Source organism: Manis javanica, chromosome 7 (genome assembly GCF_040802235.1).
Source record: "Manis javanica isolate MJ-LG chromosome 7, MJ_LKY, whole genome shotgun sequence".
In the NCBI taxonomy this organism is placed as follows: Eukaryota; Metazoa; Chordata; class Mammalia; order Pholidota; family Manidae; genus Manis; species Manis javanica.
The window spans coordinates 26,777,356-26,803,597 of NC_133162.1; the positions used below are offsets into that span (position 1 = coordinate 26,777,356).

The 26,242-nt window shown below is 47.4% G+C and overlaps 2 long non-coding RNA genes across 3 annotated transcripts in view; one reads left to right on the top strand and one right to left on the bottom strand.

Annotated features, from left to right (window-relative positions):
- LOC118968893 (uncharacterized) overlaps positions 1-26,242 on the top strand; it is a 58,763-nt gene that overhangs the window by 8,772 nt on the left and 23,749 nt on the right. The gene's annotated exons all lie outside the window — the stretch shown is intronic.
- Positions 14,306-24,913, bottom strand: LOC118968895 (uncharacterized). 2 transcript variants are annotated; one of them, XR_012133075.1, is made up of 3 exons: positions 24,712-24,913; positions 16,481-16,588; positions 14,306-15,323 (listed from the first exon to the last, which is right to left on the bottom strand). It is a non-coding gene; the product is annotated as an uncharacterized lncRNA (long non-coding RNA). The 2 variants fall into 2 exon arrangements; XR_005056754.2 differs by lacking the exon at positions 24,712-24,913 and adding an exon at positions 23,761-23,924.

Below are 26,242 nucleotides of genomic sequence, written 5' to 3' on the forward strand. Positions count from 1 at the left end.
ATGCTGCCGACCCTCACAGGCCTGGGGCCAGGCCTCGGTGGCCTGTGCCATATTTCCTGGGACTTTTACTGCAGCACCAAGATGAGCAGTGACATCCCCTTCTCCCCTTCCATAAATATTACATCTTCCCAATGCAATTACAGGAGACGGAGCGGCAAGAGCTTTTACTAAATAAGATTATGGGGTAATGCTAATGCAGTTTATGTCTGCGCTCTGACACCAGACAAACTCCCTATTAATAACCTCTCAATGAGGCGCAAGGCTCAGAATGTGGAGCCCAGGGCAGCCACGCATTTGGTAAGAATGGCAGTGGCAGAGCTGCCTGGAGCTCAGGCATGTCCCCAGCTAGCACCTTCTCCCAGGGCTACCACCTCCCTCCTCTCTAGGCCTCTTGGCTTGCAGCTCCCTCTCTGCACCCCTTTGGAGGCAGGCTTCCCCATCCACCCCCAGTGCCTCATTGACACCCTTACTTCCTCCACTTAACTGTTCTCCCCCCTGACAATACAGTTTGGTCTGTGGCACGCCACCCCTCTCTCCCAATCTGTACTACTGGAGGGGCTCAATTCTCCTCCCCTAGAGGGCCTACAGGGCACATTTTTCCCTAGCTCAGAAACCACTCACCATAGCCTATGGGAAAATCTAAACCCCTTATCCCACCATTCAAGGCCCTCAACTCACTGTTTCATCTTTAGGACCCTTTCCCAATGGCTAGCTACTATTAGCCATTCTGTACCAACTGAGATAAACCCTTGCACCTTCCCACTTGCACCCATCTCTTGGCATGTACTGCTCCAACAACACCCATCCTCCCTCACCACACACACACAAGAATAACTCCTACTCTGACTTCAAAAATCGGCTCAAATTTCTGCCACCCCTGACATTCTCCAGACATAATTCATGAGCCCAGGTACCAACAGCACACAAGTTTTTTAAATTACCTTTTTCGTTGTTGTAGGTTTGAAGTCATAGAGACATGAATTGGAGTCCCAGCCACGTGGCTTTATACATGTGAATCAGAATAGATGAGTTGACTTCTCTGGCCTTTGCTTTCTTTGTTTACAGAACAGGCACAGTGGACTCTGCCTTCTATTTCATTAAGCCATTGTCAGAATCAATATAAAGTGGAAACAATGTAAAAGTTTCCTAATTCATTAGGTCTGTCTCTGCTTTACCATCTTTCCTTTTGTATTAACGTGTAGGTAAAATGCTTGTCATCCTTACTGGTCTGGGAGTTGTTGAAGTGGAATGACTGTCCAGCCCTGTTCAGTTTCCCAGACCCAGTTGATGAGCTCCTCAGACACACTAGATGCCCTTTTCCTTGTCTCCCCTCTATTCTCGTGAGGCCTCTTTTGGGTCTCACTGAGAGGACAGGGATAAGGCAGTAGAGATAAGTTCTAGAAAATTAGGTCAAAAGAGCCAGCCCCCTGCCTTAGGCCTCACCCAGTTGCTGGCTGGTCATTAACTCATCCCTGGGTTCTTCTTGGCCTTCAAATGAAAAGACTTCATGCACAAGGACCTCAGTAATGAGGAACCAGGGATGGGCTGGGTAGCCTGCAGGCTCAGCAAAACCTTCCCCACCTCAGAGACCTTTTCTCCTTCCTCCCTCCTCTGCCATCCCTCTGAAGTCAGCAAAACCTTTGAGCTGCTCCAGAAAGAAGGAGGTTCCTTTGCCTTTGGAGCAGGCAAGAGGGGAAGAGGGTACCAGCAAGTCCTCTTTATAGGTTCCTGGAGCCTCTCTCCTCTCCCCACCACCTCTCTACCAAGGCCAAAGCATCTTTACTTCAGAGAGGTCACATGGTCTGAGGGGACAGGCCAGAGCTCAGGGCCTGGGAGCTGGTGGCAGGGCCCTGCTTCACCATATTTTCCTGTCCTTCACCCCTTAAAACTGGGACAACACTAACACCTGGTCAGACCAACACATACTTACCATTAACTCCAACTTGCCATTTTTGCCCTGGGCTACAAGTGACTGCTGAGTGCTGTAAACCTGTCTGAATCTGTCTGGGACATTTTGGACTTAGCACAACATCCTTTTGCTTATTTACTAAGCATTAGACTTGACTCTCTTTTCTATTCTTCTCTCTCTGCTCTACCTCTCTGCCCAGTCTCCCTGCTGCGTCTTTTCTTAGTGCTCTTGGTATGGGAAACCTTCCTAACCAGTCCTTTTACCCAACTTGTACATTGTGTGCACATGCACACACACACACACACAAACTCAGACCCTTACTCTCAAAAACACACATACAAACTCCTGAGCATAACATGTCAATCCATCACTGAAGTCCTGGGTCCACCTTCGTGGACATGCATCTGTGCATCTCCCACTGAAATGCATACATGTAGAGAAGATTCCAACCACATATGTTGACATGTTCACACAAAAGGACACACAAATACAAATATATAACCAATCAACATGAAAACCATAGTTTCTGAAACTTGATGCTGTCAAGGAATCTCCAGAGTTTGCCAGGGATCAAGGAAGCACCTTCTTCTATCCTTGGTGGGAATTATGTATATCTAGGATCATGTATGCTTAAGAGTATTTGGGGCTTCTACAATTGTATGACTACAGGCTTGGGAAAACCACTCCCCATAGGTAGCTGAGCTATGAGTCATCCCAGAGGACCTGGAGAACTAGGAGGAGCACAGATCTGAGTGGAGAGGTGTGGTCTGCACATTGGAATCAGCACCTGCCCATCATCTGCAGTCTGTTAATCAGTGGAAGACCCTGAGGCAGGAAGTAGGGGCCTAGTGGGCAGGCTCCAGAGTGGCATGGATTTTGAAACAAGAAAGGAAGGAGTTGTTTGGGCCTTTCTCAGGAAGTGGTTCTCAGTTTTAAAAAGTGCAAGGTAAAGATATCCCTTTCTTAGGGGTGACTCCTGGGGCCCTGGTGAAGCCAGGCCTCACCATGGCAGGAAAAGCAGTGAAACTACACCAAAAGGGTCTGTTTCTACACAGAGTCCCACTTCAAGAAAACCAATCAGGTTAAGGGTGGGGCTTCAGGGGGCCAGAGAGGAGCCAGGTATAATGGGAAGACCAAAGGCATTGATGTTTGAACAGGATTCAAATTATCCCTCTGCCACTCCACCAACTGTGTGGTCTAGTACAACACAACTACCCTCTCTGATCCTAGTTTCCTTCTCTGTAAAATGAAGATATGCTGCTTACTTTGTATGATTGTGGTGAGACTTAAAAGAAAAGATGTAAAAGGACTTACCCAATCACTGGCATGTGTTAGGATTCAACAGGAGGTAGCTGTGTATGAGAAGGAGGTAACTGGAAGGCCACGTTAAGAAGGCCCGAAACCCAGGACAAGAAGATTTGGGTCTTTCTTCCCTGGAGGGGATTGGGGCTGTCGGGGTCAACACAGGAGCCAGAAAAAGAATGGTAGCTACAATCTGAAGTGCCTGTTCCTAGTCAAGGGGAGCAGTGCCTGGTGGTTGATATTCTAATGCCAGACTGCCTGAATTCAAATCCTACTAGCTATATGACCTAGCGAAAAATTTCTCTATGCCTCAGTTTCTTCATCTGTAAAATGGATGTAATAATACTAGGATCTATCTTGTGAGCTTGTTATGAGAAGTAAATGAGTTGATATTTGTAAGGTGCTTAGAATAGTACCTGACATGTAATAAATGCTACACAAACATATGCTAAGTAAATAAAAACAAACCAGGCTCACATGCTGATGGGGAATCTTGTTCTAAGAAGGACTAAGAGGCAGGAAGGCAGCCACAGGCCAGGGGCAGCCTGCCTTTTTTGTCTGACAGATCAGTGCTTTTCAGAACCCTGTACTCTCAAACTCCTGCTTTTGTCCTCTGGTGGCTGTGATTTGTTTACTTTAGGAACAGGTTACCCTTTTAAGTCTTCAGGCTGCTCAAGGGTTTGTTAAGGGACGAGTAGATATTTCTTTATATGTTGCTGCTGGTGGCACTGTAAATTGGTCCTATCCTCCCTGGATTATGTAACAAAAACCATGATACTGTTCATATCCTTTGATCTGATAATCCCACCTTTGGGATGATATCCCGAGGAAATAAAAGAGAAATTTGTACAAAGATGTTTATAGCAGCACTATTCATAATAGTTCAACCTTGGAAACAACCCAAATACCCAACACTAGTGAAATGGTTAAGCCAGCTAGAGGACATCAGCACAAAGGAATAGTACACAGCCGTTGAAAGTGCCAACCGTGACTCACATGTGGTGTGTCACACTGTGTTCCTAGGTGAAGACACCAAGCCATGTAAAAATATCAATACCCCCAAGAAAATGTATAGACTTAATGTCCTGCTCATCAAAGCCATACTAGAAGTTTTCTTGGAACTCAGAAAAAAAATAAGATTCCACGTTTCACATGAAAAAGTAGGTGAACATATTGAATAACTTTCTAAAAAGAGCAAGTGTGACTGGATGTTAAAACATTTTGTTATAGGGCAACTAAATGAACACAGGGTGGGCTAGGCACCAAAATAGACATATTTATCAGTGGCACAGAACAGAGCCTAGAAAAAGACCACACCTGAGAATTTCATATAGATATTAGAAAACATGGAGGAAGGGAACAAAACTCAAGAAATGGTGTTGGAAAAAAACTTCGCCACTTGAAAAATTATTTATTTTGTATCATATAAAATCAACTGCAAGATGGATTAAATAATTAAAATAACGACTAAGAGGATATGTAGATTCAGGGAAATACAGGTGCAATGCAATGTTACATTTTAAAAATTCAAAGAAGGTTGTATGGTCTAACTGACTACAACTCCAAAAGTGTACAAGTTTTAACCTTGATGAAGATCCAGGGATAAAACATTATGATTGATGTAAATAGTTGATGTTTCAAATTGATGGGACTTTCGTTCTTGAGAAGGTAGGAGTTCAATAAAAAGGGGAAAGGAAAGGCATGTAAGTGCTTCCACCTTTCCATCAACACAGACAAGAAGTTGGTGCTACTTGTGGAAAGGCTGGGCCTATGGCTGCTCCAGGTCAGATGGGGGAACCTGGGTAGTTGAGATCCAGACAGCTAGCTACTTACTACTTCTGATCTGACTCCTGAACCTGGGCTTTCCTGCCCCCAAACCAGACTTAGGCACCTACTGGCTCCCTTGAGGCCTGGGCTCAAATATCGGTCCTCCACTGAAAAATTAGGTGATCTTGGGCTGGTAACCTAACCTCCCTGGATCTTAGTTTTCTTATCTGTAAAATGGAGATAATATTACAACTATTCATAGAAGCATGAGGATTTAATCAAGTAATGCATGTAAAGCCACAGAATAGTGTCTGGCCTATAGTAACTTCTAAGTAAAAGCTTGTTGTGCTCTGGGTTGGAGTTGAGGGACTTCTCAGGGAGGAAGCAGAAAACTGTTTAATTTCTGTGATGCTTATGTCTTCTGGGTCTCTGGCTAGTAATAAAGCTGAGCCCACCTGGCTTTCTCCTTCGTCAAAGCCAATGAGGCAAGAGAGACTTGCCAAGAGGGGCCTTTGGTGCAGACCAAGAATCCAGTGCTGACACACAGGGCTCAGCTGCCCCGGATTCCTCCTCTCCCTCATGGGGGTTCAGCCATCCCCTTCCCCCAGGGACAAAGACCAAGCCAAGTCTCCACCAGGGATTTAGGGAAAACAAGCTTCGTCCCTTGGGGATAAAGAAGGGCCAGGTTCTGGGCACTTGGCCGCAGGCCATGTCTCACTGGACAGAGGCAGCTCCCCCAGCCGAGGACAGGCCCTCCAGGCTAGCTCTGGCTGGCTGGGAGTGTTATTGTACTTAGTTTTCTCCAGCAGTCACTCCCTCCAATTCAAGATTGGGGCTCCAGCCACAAGTTTCCTGGCTTACAGGAAAATGGCGATGCTTTTCTGGACTGTCTTTCTATGTTCTTGCTAAGTTAGGCACAGATTGGGTGATAGTGGTGGGAGGTACAGTGGATCTTTTTCCTGTCACCTTTCCCCCTAGGTCCCTTCCACATAAACCTGGAATTGTCCTTATCTTTTGGTGGAAATTTTGTCTGTTGCTATATTTTTTTGTTATCACTTACTAGGCTCAGTCAATATAGAACTTCCCAGGACCTACCTAGTGGCCCCCTTAGCAGCCACCAGGAGCAGTAAAGGGAGTAACTACTGGGTCCATGCAGGATGGAGAGACATGCAAGGCAGGGCTCTTTGAGATGCAGATTGCAAAGTGTTTTCTTCTTCTAGTAACAGGACTGGGTGAACCTTTACGAGCCAAGGTGGCTACAGAATACAGTGAATATCAGCCCTGGAGAGAGGTGGGCTCTGAGAGTCAGATACAGAGAGAAGATAAAGAGGAGGCCTGGAAAAGGCTGGGAATCCTTCCCGACTCCATAGTGAGGCCGACCCCACATATGTGTTCAAAGGGTTTTGAACCCACAGAGAGTGAGGGAGTTGATTATCAAGAAACTTTCCTTCCTTCATCCACTCATTCATTAATTCACTTATATATCCATGCAGCCAACCTCGCTGAGCCTTGCTATGAGCCAGGGACTGTGTCTGCTGTGTGTCGAGCTGGGCAGGCCTCCTGGGAAAGGTGCTCAGAAGGGGCCCATGGTGGGGCAGGCCCAGCAACATTCTCATTTCTGTCAAAGCCAGAACTAACCACTTCTAAACCTTTCTGGGATTCCGGGTGACTTGGAGTCTGCCTGTATTTGTTATTTTTGCTAAGCTCTGTTTGCCTGTAGTTCCTGGTGATTAGAAAAACAAGCAAAGCAAGCCTTGGACAGGAGAAAGGGGAACGTACACTTGTTTTGGAGCCCAGAAGCGGAAGAGATGTGGAGAGATACTGAGAGAGAGGAGACCAGGGAGGGAGAGCCAGAAGTCGGTGCCCTCCTCCCTGTCCCACCACTCCCCCTGGCCCTCCCCCTCTCCCAATGTCCCCCACCTCCTTCCTGCATCCCCTTCTCCTTTCTCCTCACCACACCCTTTTGTCCCCTAGTACCATACAGGTCCCCTTTTCCTCCCCTTGGGAGTCTGGCCTTGAGCGTGGGATGCTGACATACTTAGGCTGGGCCTGAGCACCCCTCCCTAATGAGCTTTTGTTCTGGGACAAGTCCTGGCCTCCAGGGGTCAAAGACGGCATCTTTATTTACTCACAGCCATGCTCTCCCTGTTCTAGTCCTTTCATCATTTCTTACAATGGAAAGAGCCTAGTGGCCACAGGCTCCCTGGGAGACCACCCCACCAGCTTCCTTCTCCCCCCAGCTTCCAGACACACAGACACTTGTATTCTTCCAATAAGGGCTCAGATTTCTCAACAAAGTACAGCTTTGCTTTCAGGACAGTTTTCAGCTGTCGATTTGATCACATTTCTCTGTTTAGAGCTTGAGCCTGAAAAGCTGGGGGTCAGCCAGTGTGCAAAAGTGGGCAACATGTGTGTGAGAAATGGGTGCAACACACCAGTCTGAGGATACATGGCGTGAGGGCATGCACTGGTGTGTGGAAACTGAGGTACATAAAATGTGTCTGTCTTCAGAATGTGCTGTGTGTGAGAACCTGTGTGAGCATCTGGGTGTATTTACATTTATATATATGTGTGTGTGCATAGTAGTCACATATGTGAGTGTAATGAGAATGTGCACATGTACATGAGAACCTGGGTCTGTGTTTATGCTTGTGTGTATGCATACTTGTGGCAGAACCACGTACACCCAAACCTGTATGTGTGTGAGCTCTTACAAGTGTGTGTGTATCTCCATGTATAAATATTGTTTAAGAATGTGCCTGTACAGTATGGATAGATCTCAGAACTGTAACGCTGAGAAGAAGGCACAGAAGCTAACATACCCTATGATTACATTTATATAAAGTATATAAATAGGAAAAATTAATCTATGGTATAATTAATCAGAATAGGGTATTTTGCCTGGAAAGGGAATCTGAGGAGGTCCTGGTGCTGGTAATATTCTACTTTTTGATTGGGATGCTGCTGACATGGGTGTGTCTACTTTGTGGAAATTCTTTGAACTCTACACTCATATATAATAATAAACCATAAGGTGCACATGTAACTTATATACTATTATTATGTTATAACTCAATAAAACATTTACCAAAAAAAATTGAACATGAAGACTCTCCTGCACGTTCTCCTCATCCCTCACAATGCCCACATTGCTCACCTTCTCCAACTTGCCTACCCTCTTTCCCTCCTTCCCTCCTCACATCCCCTGAGGGAGAGGGGGTCTGGGGATGGCAGAGGCTTACATATCTGGGCTCCCCAGTTTAGGTGTGGGGTGCCTGTCCTCCTCACCACTCACCTCCAAGGTTGTCTCCTCATCTCCATCTCACCTTTCTTGGCCTCTCCTTGGAACTCAGCTACCCCTTCTAAGGCAGTATCCCTGGGGGCAGAGCTCAGCTGGGGGAAGATTTAGTCCACCATCCAGGAGCCCCTAAGCTGTAGTTCTGAAGTGGGTCTGACCTCAGGTGTGCACACCAGTGTGGCAGTACTAGCCGGCCAGCCACTTGACATAGGGGAGGAAGCTAGTGGCTGCAGGGCATTAATGAAGAGTGGCTTTCTAGGAGAAAAAAACCTTAAGAGGGTTTCTCTTTGAAGACCCCCAAAGGGGGACCTTGGCTGTATTATTTATGCCTCCAGGATCTGGTTTCTTAATCTACAAAGTGAGAGAAAGCACCCCGGGTCCCAGAACTTCTCCTGGGATTGTGTCTGTATATGTCTGTGTACATAGTTATGTGCATGTGCCCACAGGTGATGTGTGTGCCTGTGATCGTATATACACATGAGCCCCTGTGTGATTTCAGGGCTACATGTGCTCATGCTCCATGGAAGAGGCAGAATAAATATATCCCATTCCAAATATTTTGCCTTGTGAGTCCCACAAATACTTGCTTACCTCATGCTCCAGTTTGGGGTTCAGAACCTCTGATTTCTGCCGGTTTTCAGGACCTAGAATCTACTCTAAGAAGGTTGCTGTGCTTCCGAGTGGGGGGAGGGTCAGCCTAGCTCAGCTCCCCATCTTCCTCCCTGGGCTCATTGACTCCTCTCCACGGGCAGGTGCCTGCCCTGGCACCTTGAGGAACCCAGCTCTGTCAGCTGTCTCCCAGGTCCCTCCCTCAAGCCAGGGCCCCTTCCACCTTCTCCCAAACCTGCTCAACCCGCCTGGTGGCCCAGGATCTCCCAGAAGTGCCTCTGGTCCCCCTCTTCAGGGGGACAGACATCCCACCAGAATCAGGACAGGCAGCAAGGGCTGGGAGTGGAGTAGGTAGGAGGGTAGGCTGACCCCTTCAGGAAGAGTTGGGGGAATTAGGCTTACTGCTTCCAGAGCTGCTGTGATGCTTCTCTCTGACTTTAGCTTGCAGTGCCCCCTGCCCCGTTGCCCCTGGTGTCTTTCCTGCTGGTCTGAGCTCCAGAATGATTTCCTCCCTGCCCCCACCCTCGATGGCTCAGTCCTCCCTCCTGGCTCAGCTAACATTTTATCTGAGTGACCCAGGGGGTCAATTGGGGCATGGTCCTCAAATGGCCTGGAAGCTTGGAAGGGAAGACAGCTAGATGTGAATCACCCCTTTCCTCCCCAGGGCTCCCTTTAAGGATGGGGCCCCAGCTCTGGACTCTCTACAAAGAGCAGTCCCAGTCCCCTCAAGCACCTTACATTCCCCTCCCTGCGGTAGGGGACTGGACAGACATGCAGACTGATAATGCAGACAGACCCACCCAGCTGTCTGCCCCTCCTAGATGGAAGAATGGGGCTGAGACATCGTTCCTCCTTTTAAAAGGATGAGGAAAGCTAACATTAGTACACAGACACACAAAATAAAAAACACTCACTATGTGTCAGAGGCTATTCTAAAAGCTGCATATAATTTAGCTCATTTTAACCTTCACAGCAATCCTATGGAATAGGTACATTCATTATCCTCATTTTAAAGATAGGGAGACTGAGGCACAGAGAGATTAAGTAAATTGGACAAAATCCTATCTCCAGTAAACAGTTTGTTCAGGATTCCAACCCAGGCACTGTGGCTAAGCCCATGCTCTTCACCACCACTACTTTATTTGCATAATTATCCCTAAGGATAAATGCACCTACTCATACTTCAGCCAAGTCATCTCACACCTGTAATTATGCATAGAAACATATCATTACTCAGATGCTAGTCATACCTAACATTTGTACAGTAATTTCTTAACAAATCACTTTTATGCCTAGATACAATGCCCACTGAAGAACGGATTGTTATCCCTTCACAGGTTGTAATTAAGGCTGCCATTTACTGACTCAACTGAGGCTCAGTTATTGGCTGGAAATTTCATCTTCTCTCTTCTTATTTTCTTTAAATAAAAGTAAAAAATGCTTAGTGTAAAATTGAAACTGTACAAAGAGAATAAAGTGAAAAGTTAAAGTCCCCCCCAACTTCCTCCTGTTATTCCCATTTCCATAGGTAACACTGTCAACAGTTTTTTATATACCCTTTTGGAAATTGTCAGCGCACACAGAGGCAAACAGTATTAAAGATTATACGTGGTTTCATAAAGAAGATGTGGTACATATATACAATGGAGTACTACTCAGCCATAAGAAAGAAACAAATCCTACCATTTGCAACAACATGGATGGAGCTGGAGGACATTATGCTCAGTGAAATAAGCCAGGCGGAGAAAGACTAATGCCAAATGATTTCCCTCATTTGTAGAGTATAACAATGAAGCAAAACTGAAGGAACAAAATGGCAGTAGACTCAGAGACTCCAAGAATGAACTAGTGGCTACCAAAGGGGAGGGGTGTGGGAGGGCGGGTGGGGAGGGAGGGAGAAGGGGACTGAGGGGTATTATGTTTAGTACACATGGTGTAGGGGATCAGGGGGAGAATGGTGTATCACAGAGAAGGGACATAGTAGATCTCTGGCAACTTGCTGCACTGATAGACAGTGACTGCGTTGGGGTATGGGTGGGGACTTGATAATATGGGTTAATGTAGTAACCACATTGTTTTTTCATGTGAAACCTTCATAAGAGTGCATATCAATCATACCTTGATAAAAAATTTTTTAAAAAGATTATACGTGGTTTCTAATCCTTGCAACAAAATCCTTGTGAGGAAGCTCTGGTTCTCTACTTCTACAGATGGAAAAAATACTCTTAAAAGTAGGGTAACTCTCCAAGGTCACCCAGGTATTAAGTAGGGAAGTTCAGTTGCCAGTCCAAGCCTTCCTGACCTGGACCCTGGGTCCCCCATTCCCTTTTCCTCAAGGCCTGTAGCCTTCCCCATCCTGTGCTGGTACTATGATGGCCAACGGAATTGAGAGAGCAGTTCTGTCAGTCCCAGAAGCAGGCCACTACTCTGCAGCTCCAGGCTTTTAGGGCCCCTTCTGGCAACCCCCTCTAGGAAGAGTGGACTGGGCTGAGCCCTCCTCAGGGGGAGGGCGGGCAGCAGGCCTGGGAACTTTATTGAGGCAATTGCAAGGTTCACATCAGCCTAGGGATGCCTCCCAGGATGCCCTTCTCTCTGGGGGTCCCAGAAAGAAGAGGGACCTTTATATGAGAACACTAGCCCTACACCCCTGCTCTGGCAGGGGGCTAAGAAGGAGCAAGGAAAGTATTATTTTATACCCAGGTATGAGGGAGTATGAGAGAGGCTCTAGACAACCCCTGCTCCCTGGTTAAGCTTTCAGAAGGACCCCCAGACCTATCCTCAATTCCACTTTTGCACAGAGCCTGCAGGGTAGGGACCTCAGGAGATGTGAATTGCTAAGGTTTAGCCATAGCTGCTGGGGATTTGGAGACTTTTTCAAGTGGCTGGGCACAGGGGACATTCTGACCCAGGTGACTTGGGCTGTCCCAGTGAGGTCTGCATGTCTCAGGCCTGCAACCCAGTTCTCACATTTCCATTCTATTTATTTATTTATTTATTTACTTACTTACTTACTTACTTATTTATTTTGATATTGTTAATGTAGAATTACTTGAACAACATTATGGTTACTAGACTCCCCTATTATCAAGTTTCCCCCACATACCACTACAGTCACTGTCCATCAGTAGTAAGATGCTATAGAATCACTACTTGTCTTCTCTGTATATACTGCCTTCCCCATTTCCCCACCCCCCCTACTTTATGTGTGCTAATCATAATGCCCCGTTTTCCCCCTTGTCCCTCCCTTCCCACCCATCCTCCCCAATCCCTTTCCCTTTGGTAACTGTTAGTCCATTCTTGGGTTCTGTGTTTCTGCTGCTGTTTTGTTCCTTCAGTTTTTTCTTTGTTCTTATACTGCACAGATGAGTGAAATCATTTGATACTTATTCTCTGCCTGGCTTATTTCACTGAGCATAATCCCCTCTAGCTCCATCCATGTTGTTGCAAATGGTAGGATTTGTTTTCTTCTTATGGCTGAATAACATTCCATTGTGTATATGTACCACATCCTCTTTATCCATTCATTTACTGATGGACACTTAGGTTGCTTCCATTTCTTGGCTATTGTAAACAGTGCTGTGATAAACATAGGAGTGCATATGTCTTTTTCAAACTGGGTTGCTGCATTCTTAGGGTAAATTCCTAAGAATGGAATTCCTGGGTCAAATGGTATTTCTATTTTGAGTTTTTTGAGGAACCTCCATACTGCTTTCCACAGTGGTTGAACTAGTTTACATTCCCACTAGCAGTGTAGGAGGGTTCCCTTTTCTCCACAACCTCACCGATATTTGTCATTGTTTGTCTTTTGGATGGTGGCGATCCTTACTGGAGTGAGGTGATATCTCATTGTGGTTTTAATTTGCATTTCCCTGATGATTAGTGATGTGGAGCATCTTTTCATGTGTCTGTTGGCCATCTGAATTTCTTCTTTGGAGAAGTGTCTGTTCAGATCCTGTGCCTATTTTTTTATTGGATTATTTGTTTTTTGTTTTTTGAGATATGTGAGCTCTTTATATATTTTGGCACATTTCCATTCTTATATGGAATCTGGAACATGGACTAGAGCCAGGCAGCAACACACCCTTCCCCAGGCCTCAGGGAGACACCCTTTGGAGCCAGTCCTCAGTGAGGTGCCCCCTTCTATCTGACTAAGAGAGAGCTTGCATCGGGGATCCCTGAGGTCAGTACTCAGTGGAGGGAGAGAAAGCCAAATGCTGGGCCAGGAGGAGCCTGAGAATTTGAGGATATGGCTCTGTTCCTGGCTTGGCTTCTAACTGACAAGGATTTTGGACAAGTCACTTCCCCACTCTGAGCCTCAGTCTGCCTATCTGTAAAATATGAGAGTTGGACTTAATTTGGAATCATGGGAATCTGGGAAGGAGCTTGGGTGAGTGGAGCTGGCAGTGGGTGTTTTGCTTTTTGAATTGAGCAAGATCTCTCTGGGAAACACTGTGGAAGGTAGGGATCCCAAAAGGATATTATTGGTCAAGAGGAAAGGATCCATGTATGTTTGTTGTGCTTTAATGACTGTACATGTGACTTATACACACGTATACAGGGGCATGGGTATATGTGTAGGGTTGTGTGTGTGTTTGTGTACAGCAGCTAATTGTTCCCTTCCTCCCAGTTGGGATGGGGGAAGGGGCTGAGAAGACAGTCACTCATTAGGAGGCAGCTAATGGGCCCAAATGGCCATGTCAGCAAAGGCTGAGCTCAGATGACTGGCCTCCCTGAGGGGGGAGGGGAGAGATGTGAAATAAGAAGGGGAGGGAGAAGAGAACAAAGAGGGGAGGGAGCAGGAGGGGGAAAGAATGAAGTTTCCCAGGAGGAACTAAAGATTGGCCTTGTCCTGACTTTGTCCCCATTAATAAACACTCCCACCTGCAATAAAAAAAGCTCCCATACCAGAGAAGGGGAGCAGTGGAGAAGCTGGTGGGGGAGGGAAGGAAAACACACCTGTGTTACTGCCCCACAGACACAGGTGTACCAGCCTGTACTCAGGCTCACATGGTCTGAGACATGAGGACACACACTGCTTAGCATACACTCTCAACACTCATCCATGCACGTGGGGGTCATGGGCTCCCCCGTGGACAGGGCCCTTGGGCACAGAAGTGTGGGCACCTGTGCATGAGAGAATGTACCTATGTATTCACCCAAGGATTCTGGCCCTGTGTTAGGTATGAGGGAGACAGAAATGAAGAGGACACAGTCCCTGGCCCCTGGCCCCCAGTTGATATTTCAGTGGGAGAGGGGGCAGTACTAAGGAAACAGACCGTCCATGTGGTGTGACACGTGCTGCACACAGACACACCTCTCAGGATCCTTTGGGGAATCATCTTTTCCTGGAGTCATTTTATTTTTTAAATTATTTTAATTTTTTTATTAAAGTATCATTACTATACAATCTTACCTTGGTTTCAAATACACAACACAGTGGTCCAACAGTTACCCATATTATCAAATCCTCACCCTTGCTACCTATCAACGTAGCAAGATGTTACAGAATCATTAACTATATTCTCCGTGTTGTACTACAGTCCCCATGACAAACCTATATTGTGATTGCGAATTATTGTGCCTCTTAATCCCCTTCCAACATCCTCTCCAACCCCTCCCCCTTGATAACCACTAGTTCCTTCTCTCGTGTCTGTGAGACTACTGCTATTTTATTCCTTCTGTTTTGTTTTTTTACTCCACAAATAAGTGAAATCATTTGGTATTTGTCTTTCTCTGCCTGGCTTATTTCACTGAGCATACTACCTTCTAGATCCATCCATGTTGTTGCAAATGGGAGGGTTTGTTTTCTTTTTATGGCTGAATAATATTTCATTGTGTATATGTACTACATCTTTTCTATTCATCTATATGATGGACACTTAGGTTGCTTCCATATCCTGGCTATTGTAAATAGTGCAACAGTAAACTTAGGGGTGCATATGTCTTTTTGAATAGAGATCTTGTTTTCTTTGGGTAAATTCCTAGGAGTAGAATAACTGGGTCAAATGGTATTTTTATTTTTAGTTTTTTGAGGAACCTCCATATCGCTTTCCACAACGGTTGCACCAATTTACATTCCCACCAACAGTGTAGGAGGGTTCCCATTTCACTTAGAGCCATTTTCATGCTGGGGGTGCAAAAGGGAGAGCCAAGGCCAGCATACTGAACTTCTTGTCACTCAGCTGAGACCTGTGAGGGGACCCCTCACAGCACATCCACCTTCCCCTACTCATCCTTCATCACACCCGATACCAGCTATTGCTCCCAAAGTCACTCACTTCCAGATTGTGAAAACACAAATGGCATGCCTTGATATTAGCAAATCAGATTCATAGTCCATATGCTCAGTGATGGTGGAGGAAGTCTTCAAACTTTGCAAAAGGATTATTTCTGTCTCACACTATTCACAAAGTAGATTCCAGAGGAATAACGACTAGACTAAAAAAATGTGAGAAGACAATATAAGTTAAAATTAAATAATTACAAATTGGAGAAGGCTGTTTAAAATGAGACAAAAACTATAAAAGCCATTAAGGAAAACACTGACAAATATACTACATCTGAATTTAAAACTGCCCCTGATAAAAGATCAAAAATAACATAGACAAGCAGCCAAAGCATAGCAAATACTAACATCCAGGATAAAGAACTCTAACATGCCAATAAGAGAAAGATTTTTAAAAGTCCATTAGAAATATGGGCAAAGTATATGATCAGGCATTTATAAAAGGAGAAATAAAAATAAAAATAAAAAAAGGAGAAATACAAAATGTCCAATAAACTTAGGAAAATATGCTCAACATTAGAGAAATGCAATCATAATTAGACAACTGCAAATTAAAACAAACGTAAGATTTATTTTTGCTTGATTCATTAGATTAGCAAAAATTCAAAAGATTGTTAGTATCCAACATTGGAGAGAGGGTATTAAAAAATGAGTTGTCTCATCAGCAATTGGAAGTGCCATAGATTGATCCTGTCCTTTGGAGAGAACTTTGGCAGTTTCTATTAAAATTAACAAAGCCCATCTTTGTCTTAGCAACTCTATTTCCAGATATCCATTATACTAACGAAATAGTCATGACTGCCCACAGAACCACATTACCAGGGTGTTTGCTGAGCATTATTTATAACAGTGAAAAGTTAGAAGCAACCTAATAGTTCACTGATGGGGACTGGATAAATAAAAAATGGCATCCCCATGCTATGGAATACTTAATATGTAGCAGTTAAAAATAATGAGGTAAATCTATATGTATTGATTCAGGAAAAAACCTCCAGGCTATATTTTTAATCAAAAAAGCAAATTGCAGAAAAATAAGAATACTTGTATGCAAAGATAAAAACACACCCCAAAACTGTATTTCTTTATGAGTAATGTGTAGATGCATATAAATTCATAGGGAATGATCTGGAAGGATACCCAGTAAACTGAGCACAGCAGTGACCTCTGGGGAGGATTCTGGAGTTGGAAAGGGTGCTTCATCTATATTTCGTACAGCAAGATGCATTCACGGCTTACTTTTGAAATTTTAAATAAATTTTAGTAAAGATACATTGAATGAACTAATAAAGAGATAAGCAGTGAGACTTACCTGAAACACAAGGCACCAGGAGTTTTATCCATTGAATGAAGAGAGGGGCTGTCTTGTCAACAATTCGACTTTGGCAAATGTCATAAGGATTTGACTTCCATTCCACCCCTGGAATGTTCAAAGTGGGAGCTGTCCAGACTGACTGGCCAGAGTCCCTTGTCTTACAGAGGTAAAGAAAGATGGCTAGGGCCCAAGCCATATATGCAGACAGATCATTAAAGGTTAATGGAAGGCAGAGAGTGGCAAGTTGACCATACTGTTTGACTTGTAATTTGTTGTCTTAGAGACAAGTCCAGAACCAGGAGCCCCTGGCTGCACTCACAGCCCCTGGATTCAGTCCCAGCAATTCATGACAAATACTGAGTGATGGCTGGCAGTAACAGTCACTTACACCATGCAGTCCTGTGCCCTTGATAGGATCACTGCCTTGCGCATTTCCTCATTTATTCCTCATTACAACTCTGAGAGGTAGTTTCTGCTGCTAATCCCATATCACAGGTGAGAAACTGAGGCTTAGAGAGCATAAGACATAGCCAGGTTTCCTCAGGTTGAGCAAGACTCAACCTCAGACATTTTAAATCCTCATTCCCAAATCTTCCTAGTGCATCAAAATCCTGTCTGCTCCCTGCATGTTTTTCTGGGTATGAGCCTGATCCCTGGCCTGACATTTGTTCTGGGAAGACTCCAGAGGCTGATCCCAGGCAAAGGACTTAACTGGGGCCTTGGGATGGTGATGAAGACCGAGAGAGGCAGTATTGCTCAGGCACATCAGATGCACTAGGGCTCCAGCCCCAATTCCTAGCTTAGTCACCTTAGGCAAGTTACTTAACATCTTTGCCTCTGTTTCTTCATCTGTAAAATAGGTATAATGTGAGGATCTCTCTTGGATGGCAAACATACACTAAGATAGTCCTTAGTTTGGTGCCCAGCATATTATGAACTCTCACTAATATGCTGAAGATGCTGATGGTAAATATTTTTGATAAAACGGCCCTCCTGCCCTGGTTAGCATGACTTGAATCTCAGTTTTAATGTACACTTGTACCACAGAAGGAACTATATCAGAGAAAAATGTGACAAAATCATCTGGGAACTGTGGAGGAACACCTGGATTAGGGGTTGGTGAGCCAGCATCCAGCTACAAAAGAGGAGAAGTTGGTCCCCAAACAGGAAAATATCTGACCCAAATATCCTAGGAGTGGGTGGCAGAGAGGCAGTCAGAATTCATTGCAGGGGGAGGAGGGTGGCTGTGGTCAGTGCAAAATGGGGCTAGTGTGCCAAGCAGAGATGCCAGGAGGATGACCTAGGAGATGACGCTGGAGGCTACTTAGGGCCCACAGTGAGGGTCAACCAGATGGGACCCATGAGCCAGAGTGTTTCCTGGACACAGATTTCTATTCCTCTGTACTTCTGTGTCTAAGAGAGAGCCAGGGAGGGATAAAATGGAAGGCCAAGGTATTCCAAATACTGAATCCCCAAAGCAGTCTCCAAGTCTTGGCTGCTGACAGGGAACATCCAGAGTTACCCAAGGTCAGGAAAGGGGCTTTCTAAGATATCAGTTCCATAACATTTTCCAGGCTGTTTCCTGTTGCCTCTCTCTGAACCCTAGTCCCACAGAAGCCTAAGACTAAACAGTTACCAGATTACAGGGGCAGCAGGTGTGGAAGGAAGCTTCCTAACTCAGTCCAGGTGTGGGGCACTCTTCTTCAGCAGCTGCTAAGTCAGCAGCCAGCACAGGAACCACTATTAAGCCTCCTTCACCTTCCACCTCACTCACATCCAACTAATCACTAAGCTGTCTTGTCAGTGGGTTTCAGCCCTGGACAAGTTCACTATGGATTCAATGAGACCAAAGAAATGACAGTAGAACGTTCTTCGGGTGAAAGGGTTTATACCCAACATTATTTCTACAGTAGCAGGTCAATCACTAGAATCCTGTCCACTCAGAGTGAGTCTGCATGCAGCAAGTCAGTCTCTGCCTCTGGGCCTCTCTGCCCCCGCAGCCATCTCAGTCTCTGCTCTGCTGAGGCTGTGCAGCCAGGAGCACTGTGTCACCCAGAGCATTGGGCAGAGTTCTTTATATAGAGTCAAAAACAACTTATTTGCCCACACATGTGTAGTAAGCTAGCCAACCATGGCCAGGTGAGAATCCTGGCCATAGGAACCTTCACTTTATCCACATCAGCCCTCCCTAGAATTACTAACTTCTTTCTCCCTGCTCCCCATCTCCTTATCCCAGGCCACCACCTTTCAGGACCACAGCAACAGCCTCCTGGCTGGTGTCCAATCTTCCAATCCATCTCCCATGTGACTATAAGGATAATCTTTCTAAAATATGTAGCTGAACAAGCTACTCCTCAGTTAAAAAGTCCTTCAGGGGCTACTCATTGCTTTGGGGATCAAGGTCAAGCTCAAAGTCCTTTTCAGGGTTTGTAAGGTCCCTGCTTTCCTCTTGGTCTCATCTCTTACCATTCACCATCTTAAAAACTTCAGGCACTCACCTCAGAACTACTGAACCAGAATCTACATTTTAACAAGAACCTTTGTGATTCTTATGCATGTTGAAGGTTGTGAAGCACAGCTCTAGGTTACTGTCTCAAGAACTCCCTGATAATTATAATCAGCTGGAATATTTATTAAAAAGGCAAATTCCTGGGCCCCATCTTAGCCCCACCGTATCAGAATTTTCAAGGTAGAGGCCTGGGAAGCTATGTATTTGTCTTGCCAATGGGTTTCAGCCCTGGGCAAGTTCACTATGGACTCAATGTGACCAAAGAGATGACAGTAGAATGTTCTTGGGGTGAAAGAGTTTATACCCAACCTTATTTCTAGAGTGGCAGGTCAACCACTAGAATCCCGTCCACTCAGAATGAGTCTGCATGCAGAAGCCATCCTCTGGGCCTCTCTGCCCACACAGCTGTTCTAGTCTGTCCCCTGCTCTCCTGCAGCCTTGCAGCTGTGCCACTAGGCGGCCCAGAGCACTGGGCAGGGCTCTTTATACAGTTAGTAACGATGCATTGCCCAGATGTGTGTAGTGAGCAAACCAACCAGGGCCAGGTGAGAATCCTGGCCACAGGAGCCTTCATTTTATGCACAGAATTTAACAAGCAGCTTGAGTGATTATTTTCAGCAGGGAAGTTTGGGAATTATTATCAGTGGTTCCCAATCTTGGCTGCACATTCGAATCACAAGGGGGAAGCTTTAAAACTATATCAATGATTAGAGATTCTGGTCTGAGGTGCAACCTGGCATCGGGATTTTTCAAATCATCCCCAGGTGATTCCTGTGTGACATCCAGATAGGTTGCTGCCACATCTATCCACTCCTGCTCCACATGTTTGACTCAAGGCTTCCACACTGAGTAGATGGCTTCTGAATGCAGGCACATGGACTAGTGGCAGGGAATCACCTGAGAAGCTCAATGAAGGCTGAGACCAGGGATGCCATAGGTCTAGAACCCTGGCATCTTAGTGGGGAACGGTCTACAGGTCAGAAGGGGAACTTGAAGAGAGAGCCCCCCTATCCTGGGGTTTTCACTGCCACAGAGGGAGGTGGCAGTAGTTTCCAGGGTGTGGTGGCTGGGGTGAGATGAAAGAGAATCCCCTGGATCTAGAGCAGAGCAGGTGCAAGCAGAAGCCTAGAGGCAAACCTGCAGAGCCAGAGTGGATAGGCATGGCGGCTGTGCTGCTCGTTCTCCCCATCTCTAGCCAGTCCTCCTGGGTCTGGGACCTCCCCGTGTGGGCTGCGGCTCTGGGATGCCATCCCACCCTGGCTTGGGACCTGGCTGCCATTTGAGCACATCGTGAGGGGGAGAGCACATCAAGAGGGATGAAGAGGCAGAGGAAGAAGAGGGCTCACTGACCTTCCCCAAAACCTACATTTGAGAGATCACTAAGTGCTGTCTGCCACACAATGGCATTTGATCCTCATAATTACCCCATGAGGGGCTGTGGGGAAGTTGGGGTTCCTATGTCCAGGATCCTCACTGAACTTAAACCACCTGATGATGTAACTGGCCTGTTGCTGGGCTGCCGCTTCCACACCTGTAGGCAATAAGCTATTATTGCGCTATATAGAGAGCTCGGCCTGGTGCTCTGTGAGGAGGCAGAGGTGTTAGTGCTCGACCTACCGCCAGGAGAACAAGCCGGATAAATCCTTTCACTCCAAAGAACCTTTTGCTGTCAATTTCTTTGGTCACATTGAATCCATAGCAAACTTGCCTGGGGCTGAAACCCATTGGTAAGACAGGCTTTTCTTCCTGTTTGCAGGGAGGAAAACAGACTCTGAGAAGTAGCATGCCCAGAGCCACATAGCTGGCTAATAGCAGAGAAAGACTGGACTCTGGATCTTCTGGGATTTTTCCTCTAAGAGTCACAGATAGTAACTACCTTTCCCATTCATGTTTGTGCCCTCACACCCAAGCACAGTCATTTATACTCAGAAGCACCCACACACCACAGGGTTACACTAGCATACTTGCTTAGTGACACACTTTCAAAGATTTACACATTCATACTCACACTGCTGCACTCAGCCTCCCAGGTGCACACCTACACACAGTCACGGACACACACAATTTCAAGTCTCCAGCAGGCATACTCACACAGGCACAAATGCACTCACACTCACCCTCCTAAGCCCCTGGTGGCTTTCTCTCCTTCCTAAAGCTTAAGTCTCTAATCTCAACCTTGACTTCACTAAAAGTGTGTGTTTGAGGTGAGGGGAGTCTAGGCCTCTGAGGAGTGGCTGGGAGGCAGTTGTGTGCTCCCAACAGCCCACCTCTCATTCCTCCACCCGGCACATGGTGGCTCCAACCCCAAGGCACAGGATGCATGGGGCTGGGCAGCAGCCAGGGTTGAAGGAGCAAGAGAGGCGAGAACAGAGATCAGGGTAGAAACCCACCATCATCCAGACCTTGGGCCATCCTGAGCCTGCTCCAAAAACCTTGGGTTCAGAAGTCATATTTAATTGGGTTTGAATCTAGTTCTACAACTTCCTAGTGGTGTGGGTTTGTACAATTTCCATGACTTCTCTAAGTTTCAGCTTCCTTGTCTGTAAAGCAGGGCCATTACACCTACCTGCTCTGCAGGACTGAGATGAAGATCAAACTGCAAACGCATCTGGCGTAACAGTGGAAAGTGTTCAATAACTGGGGGCTGTTTTTTGTTATCTTTGCTGTTATTATCATCAGTATTAAAATGTGGCCAGTGTGGCCCATTGAAGATTGACCAATGGGCAGGTGGGCAGAGGGGGCATTTCTAAGGCAGAGCCGAAGGGCAAGGTTGGGAGTTAAAAGTAGGTTTTAGGATAGAAACCAGCAGTGGATGAGAGGGCTCCTTCTAGCTGGCAGCAGGCATACCTCGAAGGGTTTTTGACCAATGCCCCTGCTGTGTCCCCTGGTTTGGAGGGCAGTTCCTGCCCTGTCAGAGGTAGATGGGTGCTGGGGCCCTTCCCTAGTCTTAGATGCCTGGCATCCCACCCTTCAGAAGCTCAAACAGTAAGCCTGGCCCACCAATCAGCAGTGCCCCACATTCTCCTCTTTATGTCTGTCACCAGCGCCCTGAGCGGGCAACATATCCTGCTTACCATTGCTCCCTGAGAAACTTCACTACATTCTCCAGGAACCCCAGCAAGACTTGGAGGTTCAGGATTTTTTCTCTCAGAAAGTCAGATTGTGAAGCATTTTCTGCTAATTGACTTTGAGATGGGAAACTGAGGCACAGAATCCCAAGCCAGGCCACAGGGAGAGTCCAGCAAAGCTGGAATTTACTTCCATCCCCAGACACTGACCACCAGGTCTGACCAAAAGGTCTCCATGGGCCAGCCTGAGTTGAGGAGTCAAGATTTGCATCTTCTGGAGGTAAGGCCAGATTTAGCCAGTGGTTGGGGGAGGCAAGCCTTTTCCAAGACACTCCTAGGCCTCTCTTAGATGAAACTGAAGGGAAGCTGGAGATGGAGGGGGCAGGCACTAAGACCAAGACTGCCCTCTCTGTGGCCTGGGCCTAGCTGAGGAGGCCAATTACCCACGAGCCCCTGTTCCCCAGGGCCCCATCACTAGGAGCAGCTCTCATCACCTCCAAGCCCAAGTGGATCCCCCATTATCAGCCCCCCTGGCACCAGTCTGTCTGAGCCTCCCCTACCTCTGACGCCCCGGACGTTTGTTTTGGTATCTGTGGTGACTGTGGTCAGAGAATAATTGGGGTTGAAACACCCACTTGGACCCCTGAAGGATAAACAAGCTGGGCTGGGGCAGCCCCGGAACCTATGTGAAGACAGACATGAAGACAGCAGGTCCAGAAAAGCCAGGCAAGCTGGTTGTGGAAGGGCTGGTGGAGAAAGGGAGGGGGAGCAGGTGAAAGGACAGGGAGCAGGCCAATGGTGTGCTGCTTCCAGGGCAGCTGCTGTGGGAGCTAGCGGCCTGATACCAGCTACAATCACCCCCCCACCCCAGCACCCATCTGCAGCTGCCCTCAGGAAACTTCAGGTCCACTGAGGGCTTTCCCCTGGATCCAAGGAAGTCTCTTGTGCAGACTTCAGGAGGCTTGGGGACAGTGCCACTCTCTGAACCCCGTCCCCACAGCCTGCAGATCAGTGGGTCTTCAGGCCTAGGCGTCATGCTTGGAGAAACACTGGTCCTTATTGATGACAACATCTTGACCTTGCCTTCAAGGATCCTAAGAGCAGTAGATAGGGCCCTGCCTGGGGGTAGAAGTTCCCATAAGGATACAAAGGTCCTAGAGCCTGGAAGAGCACTCCAGGATCCCAGCTAATACCTGCAGAGAGCTGTGGGGAGGCGTTTCCAACAAGGATACCTGGACAAGACTGCCAAAGAGACAATGTTCCAGTTGTTTTCCTGGGACTCCAACTGATGCATCTGGGACTGAAGAGGCCTGGCTGTCCTTCAGGGCCTGGTTCTGCCAGCTCCACCCCTGGGGCTCAGGACATTTAAACGGCCGGAGCCCTGCATCTCCTGTAGAAGCAGCTCATTGGCTAGGTGGCAGTGCAATGCCACGCATGCTCTGCACACAATCACATGCAGTGCTCTGCCAGCCTCTGTAGATGGCATAAGGTTGTACCCTCAAGTTGTATGTGGGAGGCTGAGAAGCTTGGAGAAGGGTCAGGCTGGTGTCTCTGGCAAGCCATTGTTGAAGACACAGGCCTTCTGAATCTTAGGACCCTTTTGTGTCTCTGGGCAGCTAACTACTCTGTGTGGATGTGGGAGGAAGGAGGAAGGAGTGGAGGACAGGGGTCCTTGAGTAGAATGAGTCCAAACAACTCACCCGCCTGTGTGTTTGAATGGTCAGTTTGCGGGATCAGTGAGTGCTGCAGATGCTGAGGCCTGGGCTTTGCTGGACTGCCCCTGACCATGTTAGGCCAGTAGCTCCTGTCTTGGCTGCTTCCGAAGGTCTCCCAGACAAGAAAGAAGGATTGGGAAGTGATGGACTTAAGCCTGGGAAGCAGAACCTTGACAGGCTGGGTATACTTCAGGGAAGCTGGGCCAGGGCCATTAAAGTGGGGACTGGACTGCATCCTCCCCCTCTAGGGCCCTACTACCCCCACATACCTTTGGTGCTTCCAACTTTTCTGAGATGATCCCATTTGAGGATGGCATCATGTGTGGTTTGATGTATGAGATGGGTCCCATGTTTTGGTCCTACTGAGCCTAAGAGCTCTTCCCTCAGCAAGACTGCCCCATCTCCACCTAATCCCCATTGCTCTCTGCCCTGGGAGCCCACCTTCTCAAAGGCACTGCCTCACCCAAGTGCTGTCTCCTGCCTCCTGGAGCTGCTGTCCTAGGTTGTAGTTCTGCCATCTGGTGGACATTGCCATAACTACTGTCACCCCCTTCTGAGGCCATGGACTTCTCAGAGGCCTGACCAGAGAGGGCAGCACAGATCCCAGGGTTGGACTGAGCACTGGGCAGGCAGTTCTCCAGGCCCAGCAGGCACACCCACATCCTGCTTCCTGGACAGCAGAACTCCCAGGAGCTGGGCTGAATGGCAGCCGAGGCTCTCACATGTTGAGCAGGATCCTCCAGGTAAAGTCTCCACCCACCCACAGCCTTAGGAAGTCCAGAGACCCCCCAGCAGCCTACTTCTTTGCCTACTTGTTTCTCCTTCCAGAACTGGAGCAGTGCCCAAGGCCATTACCCTGTTTTCCTAGAGCTGAAAAGTTCCTGTGTATGTTCTTGGGTGGGGCACATATTTGAGAATGCAGGACGCTCTCCCTACCTTCCCTTCAGTCCCTTTGCCTGGGACTCCGTGCCTGGGCCAGACCAGTGAACTCCCACAGCCCCTGCGGAGCTGCCATGGGAACCCAGAGGTCTGAGGATCCACCTTGCAGGAGGAAGGAGGGAAGCCCTCATTACAGGATTCCTCCACTTGCCCAGGCAATGGTGAATAATTTATGTACAAGGCGGAGAAGACAATAAATCAGCAGCAATGATTAACATGAGCTATTTTACGTGTGAGAAAGATCTATGGCAGGAGGCTGCCAGGTTGCTGGTGATTAATGCTGCTGTTTGCCCTGGATTCTGGGCCTTTATATTCAATTATGGCCCTGGAGTGTGTATGGGGTCCCTTGGATGGCATGGGGGAGACAGGGAGCCCAGGGAGGGAATAGCTGATGCCTAGAACCAAGGTTGAGGTGACAACAGGTGTCAGCTTAGCCATGTGGGCACGTTTACTGATGAGAAAGTTAAGTTAGTGGGATGGTGTAATGGTCATCTCTAAATACTAGTCAAGGGGGTGCCCTGAGAAGCACACGCAGATGAAAGGAGGCATCTTTGGGAGAGTCTGACCCTTTCAGAGTCGAATGTTGGGTTTCTGAGCTCCCCTTACCAGCCCCCTGTGCTGCCACCTCCACCATCTAGGAGTGGGATAACATCAGCCAGGCAGCTTGGGTAGGGGTGGCGATTAATGTTGAAAAAACTTCCCTGTGGCAACGGAGCCAGGGAGCCAGGTCCTGCCTTCACGTCCTAGGCAGAGATGGTGGCAGTGGGGCAGGCTGGAGAAGAAGGCTCTGGGTGCCCTCCTCCCAGCTGACCCAGGAAGCCCTGGGAGGCCCCCTCCCTGGATTCCCACACTTGGGCCTCTCATCCTCAGCCAGCTCCAGCTGGGCCCTGTCAGTGCTCGGGGTTCCAAAGACCCGTGGCGGCTTTGGGGTTAAATGATTTCCCCCAGCCCAGCCCCTCCCAGCCCGGGCTCCTGTCAGCTCCGTCCTCCTCCTCCTCCTCCTCCTCTTCAGTGACCTCTGTGCAGTGTGGCCTTCTCTCCCCTCAGAATCCAAAGGTTGTCGTGAGGCACAGGGTGGGTGTGGAGTTGATTCTGGGAGCTGGGCTGACAGCTGAGGGCCTGCTCTAAGTCATTCTACCAGCAGGCCAATGTTGTAGAATTCCAGTCCTGGGTCAGGAGGAGGTGCTGAAAGAATAGAAGGGAACATCATCACCCTGATGAGGGGGTGGGATGGGGCACCAGAGGAGGCTGCCAGGGGCAGGCCAGCATTTCTGGCTGGAGAGAGTCTCTGGTTCATCTCTGCTAAGCTCCCACCTCTTGCACATCCTGAAGCTTCATGGGAAACAGTTCTAAGTCATAATTCCGTCTCCAGGCATGAGCCTGGGTGGGTATGAAATTCTGCATGTCTGCCTCTCTCAGTCTCTGGTGAGTGTCTGGTTCTGAGGCTGTGTGTGTGTGTGTCTGAGCACCAGTTGTGTTTTTATGAGCCCCTGTGTGGTGAGTATGTGAACAAACTGAAACTGTCCCC